Source organism: Acinonyx jubatus, chromosome C1 (genome assembly GCF_027475565.1).
Source record: "Acinonyx jubatus isolate Ajub_Pintada_27869175 chromosome C1, VMU_Ajub_asm_v1.0, whole genome shotgun sequence".
Taxonomy (NCBI): Eukaryota; Metazoa; Chordata; class Mammalia; order Carnivora; family Felidae; genus Acinonyx; species Acinonyx jubatus.
The window spans coordinates 19,299,915-19,307,310 of NC_069381.1; positions in this window are offsets into that span (position 1 = coordinate 19,299,915).

Consider the following 7,396-nt stretch of genomic DNA (forward strand, 5'->3'; position numbering starts at 1 on the left):
ACAGAGCGAAGGTTCTCTAATGACCTAGCCTCAGACACGACACAATATTATTTCCACTATACTCTATTGGTCACACAGACCAACCATGATATAGTGTCGGAGGGGACCACAGATGGGCATGAATACCAGGAGGCAAGAAACCTTGACAGCTATCTTGAACAGCTATCACGGTCTGTTCTAAGTGTTTTATAGCTATTAATTTCTTTATTAATTCATGAGGTTGGCACTACTATCATGCCCATTTTATAGATAAGGAAATTGGGTCCCACAGAGTTTAGGTAACTTGCCTAAGGTTACACCTCTAGGAAATGGCTTGGGGCATTGTTTGTGTCTCTCCAAAATCATATATCAAAGTACTAAACACCAGTGTGATCATATTTGGTGATGGGGCCTTTGGGAGGTAAGGACTAGTGGCCTTAGAGACACAAAAGAGCCTGCTCTCGCTCTCTCTCTCTTCTCACACACATGCACTGAGGGAAGGTCATGTGAACATACAGCAAGATGGCAGCCATCTACAAGCCAAGAGAAGAGGCCTCAGAATGGAGCCCACCTTGCCTGTGCCTTCGTCTAGGTTTCCCAGCCTCCAGAGCCATGAGAAATTTCTGGTGTTTAAGCCACCCAGCCTGTGGTATTTTGTTATGGCAGCCTGAGCAGGAGAAGACAGGACTTGAACTCAGAGAGGCGGGCTGCTTACCCTTGCTCTCAAACTTGCCCTCCCTCTACGGCCCAGTTAATGCTGGCCCTGGGCTGTGCAAAGAGACTCCCCTGACAGTAGGGTCCAGATGGCATTTGGAAGGCTTGCAGCAAACTCAAGGTTCCCGGGGGCTCAGTGCTGACCCGAATGTTCAGGTACTTGTACTCCAGAGAGACGGTCTTGGGGGCCACCTGCCCACCCCACCTGGCCTGCTGCTCTCCCCCCACCAGCTTGAACCTGGGGTTTGCCACACACACCCTCAGGACGATCCAGATCATAAACAGTAAGCAGGAGGAAAACAAACTATATTTAAACTGGCAGTTGCTCCATAAACAAAGCTAAAAGACAAGTGACCGTTGGGAACAGTAGAAACACACGTAAAGACCAAGTGTCAATACCCATAATACGTTAAAGTTTTAAAAATAAGCAAATGATACAAAAAGGCAATGCACAAGAGAATAAATGACAATGCCCCCTCGCCCAAAACAAAAACAAGCAAGAGGCTTCTCCTCACTAATTTTCAAAATCTCATTAAAACCACAATAAAATCTAATTTTCCCCCTACCAGATTGGCAAAACTATTAAAAATTAATAATATACAACTTTGGTGAAAGTGTAGGGCAATAGACACTGCCACTACCCTTGACTTTGGGGCGGGGGTACGATTTTACAAAATCAAACTGTAAAGTATTTATACATGTGACTCAGCAGTTCTATTCTGAGGCATCTATCTTATCAAAATCCTAGAAAGATAATGACAGAAAGATATATTTAGCCAACTAGAGACAGTTAAATAGATAATCAGATCCATAGATCCATTTAAATACAAGGATGTTTTTTGCAGTATTGCTTGTAGTGGCAAAACTTTGGAAACGACTCCAATGTCCATCAATGGAACGAACAAATAAATTGTTGTGTGGTCACACAGTGAATGCTATACACCAGTGAGAATGAACAAATATTGCCACGGGAAACAACATAGATGAATCTCAAAGAATGTTGAACAAAAGAGTACGTACATGATTCTCTTTATAAAGTTCAAAAAAGTCCTAACTAATCTGAGCTGTTAGAAATCAAGAGAGTGCTGCCCTTGGTGCAGGGGCCGGAAGGGGTCACAAGCCAGACTCTGGAGCACTGGTCATGATCTGGCTCTTGATCTCAGTTTGAGCTATTCAGGTACACTCCCTTTGTGAGGGTGCTTTGAACTGTATCCTTGTGAATTGTGCACTTTTCTGAATGTATGTTATACTTCAAGGAAAAGTTTACTTAAAAATAAAACAAAGCATACCCCAATAAGAATTCCGACTGCCCATGCATAAAGTACATATATACATAAGTATTTCTCTAATTTTAAAAAATGACCTTGAGCTTTCTATATTGAATACCAGTATCAAAAGATGTCGGCAATATATTGTTAGCCACAAGCAGAAAGACAGACGTCGTTTGTATGTAATCTGATTCTTTTCTGTTAAGATTATATCTATGTTTATGTAAAGAAGCGTAGAAATCAGAAATGTTGTACAGGCATAGAAAATGGCTGGAAAGAAATCCCACTTTTTTAAAAAGTCACTGTTCCTATGGATTAAGTCTCAAAGAGCTGAGACTTCTCACTGAAGCCCAGCAGGAAACCTGAGCTGCAACTGAGGAAGCTGGGCCGTCACCTCTGTCAGAGCTGGGCCCTGGCCAACAGGCCAGAGGGGACTTAGGAGTAGGGTTTCTGGAAGCACTGTGAGAGGTGAGCAGCCTAGGACCCCTGGAACACCCAGGTCAAGGCCTTAGGGAGTGCATTTAGAGGTCATGGGCCCTAGTGGTAGTGGGGGAGGGGAAGAAAGAAGGGGACCTGATTTAATCATCACTGCCCTATGAAGCATGTGTGATGATCTCCATTTCTAGATCAGGACGCCAAGGTTAAGTACCTTGCCTAAGGTCATACAGGTCGTAAGTGGAAGAGCCAGGCCTTGAACCCAAATCTGTCTGAACCTTGAGTTGGGTGCCCTGCACTGGGCTGGGGAGGGAGGGGCCCAAGACAGCAAAGAGGAGCGGGTTGCCTTCAGACTCAGACTCAGAAAGCCAGCCCACCGTTTTTTTGCAGGGGCCACCTATGAGGGGTTATAAATGCAGGTTCTGCCTAGTGCCTGCAGCCAAGCCACCCAACTGGGGTCAGCACTCAACCACTAAATATGGCCCCAGGGGCTGCTCTGTTAACTCAGCACTGAGACCTCCAGCTCTGGCTGCCAGCAGCCTGGAGCCCGGCACCATCCAAAACAGATCCCAAGAGTGAGAGCATGGTCTCTCCTCTGTGCCTCTGAGCACAGCCACCCCCTAACCTCCCAACGCCCCTTCTACTCCCTCATTCCTCTGCCCCTACTCTTGGGAAGGAACAAAGGGTGGGGCAGTGGTGACTGGAAGAGTCTGGGTCCTGGATTCAAGTCCCTGAAGTTTGAGTCCAGTGTGACCTGCTTAATTGTCCTAAGTGGCTTAGAACAAGCCAAATTACCGATTGTTGAGGCTGGGGGCTAGGGTCCACAATCAGTGGTTGGGAGCCTACAACATACCAGTTTTATTCAGTCCTTACGACTATGAGAGGTAGGTATTAGTACTCCATTTTACAGATAAAGAAACAGAGGCTCAGAGGGGAAGTAATTGGCCCAAGGTCACCCACAGCTTTGGCTCTGGAACCAAGGAAGACCTAGATTTTTGAGGCTCGCCCCACTGATTGGCGGTCTTGGGCAAGTTACTTGACCTCTCTGAGCCTCAGTTGCCTCATCTATAAAGGTGATATTAAATTAATATCCAACCTGTAACGTTATTCTGAGGCTTTTTCAAAGTAATGTTAAAACTCTTAGCATGGTATCGGGTACAGAGAAGGTCCTTAGTTAACATTATTATGACAAATTCAATTATCTGACCAATGTGAGGCTTCACTTCCCAAGAGCAGTGGGGCTAGGGAAAATTTTTAACCTTTCCAGAGTAATCCAAGATGTCTTCCCAAAAGAAGTAACATTTCCGTCCCATTTTACCCTGAGACCGTAAGTTCACTGGGTGTGGGTGTGGTTGTGGGAGGGCTGGGTGTGGGGGTATTTGGGAGAAGGTGGAACAGCTGATGTTGCCTCAGTCTGATGTATGGGGGTCAGGTCAGGTCTAAACACGGGCAGGCCACCAGACCTCGTTCTCGGAGAATGTCCCAACAGCCCGCTTGGGCACCTTGGATGATAAACAAGTTGTCACCCTCCGAGCCCCAAGTGAACCTGATAAATCCTGGCAGAGCTGAGGGAAGAGTAGAGGCCCGTCTATAAATACTCCATGACTCAGGCTCAGCGTCCTGTTGAAAGAGCTGCTTGTGTTTATGGCTCTGTTGCCGTGGGGAGGTCCTCCAGCACTAGGGATGAAGGTCTAGGCCACCCTGAGGTCTTAGACCACCGATTTTGCTCTGCTGGGGCAGTTGTGGGTCTGCAGCTTAGTGTCCGGTCCATTATGGGATTCAGGAAATCTCTCACCTCTGGGCCTTCTGCACTCAAGAAATGAAACATGTTGGTTCTCCCTGCTTTAGCCGGATGGGCTATGAGGCAGGATTGCCTGGTGGTTGGGCACACAGGTTTTTATGGTGCCAGAAAAATGTGGGCTCAAGTCCCAATTTCATCCCTGAACTTTGTGACTTTAGACCAGTCGCTTTACTTTTCTGAATCTGTTTCCTGAGCTATAAAATGGGGATAGCAATGGAAATACCTTCACAGGACTGTCATGAGGACAAGAAAAGAGTGTATGTAAGGCACTTAGCACGGTAACCAGCACGTAGTAAGCCTTCACTTAATAGTAGGTATTGTACTTACAAATTAAGCTATCTGTTTAAAATTCTTGGAAAAGGGGATACTTGGGGATTTGATTCCCCCAAAGAGATATTTAGGGAGTTGGTGGTTACCCCGACCTTTACCATCTCTCTGCTTCCCAAATATGAAGAGTCAAGGTATGAAGAAAACAAGATGGTTCCCAAGATTGGTAGGGAAAGGGCAAGGCACTGTCACTTATCAAATACCTACTGTGTGCCAGCTGCTGTCATTTACATCATCATCTCATTTGACTCCCTAGCCGCCATATAACTAACTCCCTGTAAACCAAGCCCCAATGAGATATACTGAATGGCAGAGCTGAGATTTGAACCCATGTCTGCATGCCTCCAAAGTGCTTGTTGTGTGTGTGGCCCCCTGCATGAGACTACCTGGCTGCTTCCCTGGTCTAGGAAGGTGGCCAAAGCAGGGATAGAAGTGAGGGAATGAGGAAGGAAGAATCAAGGAGCTTGGCAACAGTCTGGGAGAGTGTAGAGAACTAGAAGGACAACTGGAGATAGAAAGCTAGTTGGGGAAGATGTGTAACTTTGAGGTGACTGCTTTGTGGGGTCAACCAGTAGACAAAATGAAACTGAACCTAGAAGAAAGATCAGACTGGGATGGAGACAAGAGTCCTTTGCTTGAGACTGTCTGAAATGACTTCTGAACTTACAACTCCTCCAGACCCTCTCGTGTCTGGCTTTGAATGTCCTCTCTGTAGCACCCACCTCAGGGCCTTTGCATGTGCTGGGTGCCCTGCCTGGAATAGTCTTCCCCTTCTCAACTAAGATGTTACCTCTCCAAAGAGGCCTTCCTTAGCACTCTATTTAAATAGGTCCCCATCGCATTGTTCCTGGACTCAGCACCTACTTTGTCCACTATTTTTCAAAATCTATAATTGTTTTACTCAATTTCCTTGTCAATTGTCGTCCCCACCCCCAACCAATAAAGTACCTGTTCCATGAGTACCAGGATTGGATGGGCTTGTTCACTGCTGTATCCACAGCTCCCAACATACAGTAGGAGCCTAGCAAATATTTAGGGAATGAATGAATGACCCAGCCCTACCTATCTCCTCATATCCCCCTTTTTCTGATTCTCTGCTCCTTTGAAACTGGTTTCCCCATCACGCTCTCCTCATTCTCTTCTCCTATGTGCCCCTACTTGGAATGCCCTTTTACCTCTGCCCCTTCAAACATTGCCAAAGGCTCAGCTGGACCTGGACTGGACCCCCTCTGGGAAGCCCACTTACCCCTGGATCAATCGCCCTTGTGAAGTGAACAACCTGTACAACTAACTGTGCATGATGGCCCTACTCCAAGCACCACTACTTATATGTGACCTTGAGCAAAGTCACTTCAGCTCTCTAGGCATTTCCCGCCGTTAATTCTATCCTTGGGGTTTTATCTAAGGGAAATAATTCAAAAGCAGAGAAAAGCCAAAAATGCCCAAAGATGTACTCTGAAGCATTATTTAAAATAGAAGAAAAAAATGTAGGGGTGCCCAGGTGGCTCAGTAGGTTAAGCATCCGACTCTTGATATCAGCTCGGGTCGTGGTTCGGCCCCACGTTGGGCTCCACACTGAGCATGGGGTTTGCTTGAGATTCTCTCTCCCTCTCTCTCTCCTCCTCCCCTGCTCTCTCTCTCAAAACAAATAAATAAATTAACTTAAAAAAAATAAAAGAAAATAGAAGAAAATTTTTCAACAACAAAAATGTTGAATGTTAACCACAATAAAAGCTACTGTTTGTTTACTGAGTGTTTGAACAGGCCAGGCAGCACGTGGGGCATGAAGAGCTGTTGTTAAGAGCACGGGTCGCAGAGCTTCAGCTCTCTTGTGATCTTGAGCCAATGACTTACCTCTTTGACCCTCAGTTTCCCAATCTGTAAAATGGGGATGATGACGGCTCCTACCTCATTGGCTTTTTGTTGTTGTTAGGCAAACTTTCTATCGACTACAATCCAAATACAGAAAGGTATACAAATAAATGTGCAACTCAGTGGATTTTCACAGACACATACAAATATGGTCCTGTAATCTGGGCAGTTTTGAGGATCACATGAGACAACACCTGGGGAGTACTTAGGGTGCCAGTGATGAACGGCTAATGTCACTCGTGCTGTATTTCATGCGCATTGTGCTAAGCACTTGCCACGTATTATTTTTATTAAATCCTCACGGTAACTACCTTGTAGTGGCTACAAGACAGGCACTGATATTACCCTCATTACAAATAAGGAAACCTAGATTCGGAGAAGCTAAATATACTGGCCAACGTCACAAAGTTAATAAATGACAAAGGGGAGAGAGGAATCCAAAACCCTCCTCCCCAACCACTTGATTCCCTTGAAATAAACTAACAAGTCGACTAGTCAGTAAAAAAAAAAAAAAATTGGGTAGTCAATGAGCAACTCAGAAAACTGTGGTCTTCTGAATTCTTGAGTCAATTAAATATTTATTGATAGGCTATGTGCCAGGCACTGTTGTAATCACTGGAGACACAGAGCAAGTGAGATCGAAAAGTCCCCTGGCCTCACAGAGCTTACATTCTCTGTTAGGAGAAGACAGACATGAAAATAAATAAAGATAATTTCTGAGAGTAATAAATACTATCAAGAGAAGAAAACAGGACAGTGGGATGGAGTGAGACTTACAGTCAGGGGGGCTGCTTCAAATAAGATATAAGCCCTGGTGGCTCAGTCAGTTAAGCATCCGACTTCAGCTCAGGTTATGATCTTGCGGTCCGCGGGTTCGAGCCCTGCATCAGGCTCTGTGCTAACCGCTCAGAGCCTGGAGCCTGCTTTGGATTCTGTGTCTCCCTCTCTGCCCCTCCCCTGCTCATGCTGTCTCTCTCTCTCAAAAATACATATAAAAAAA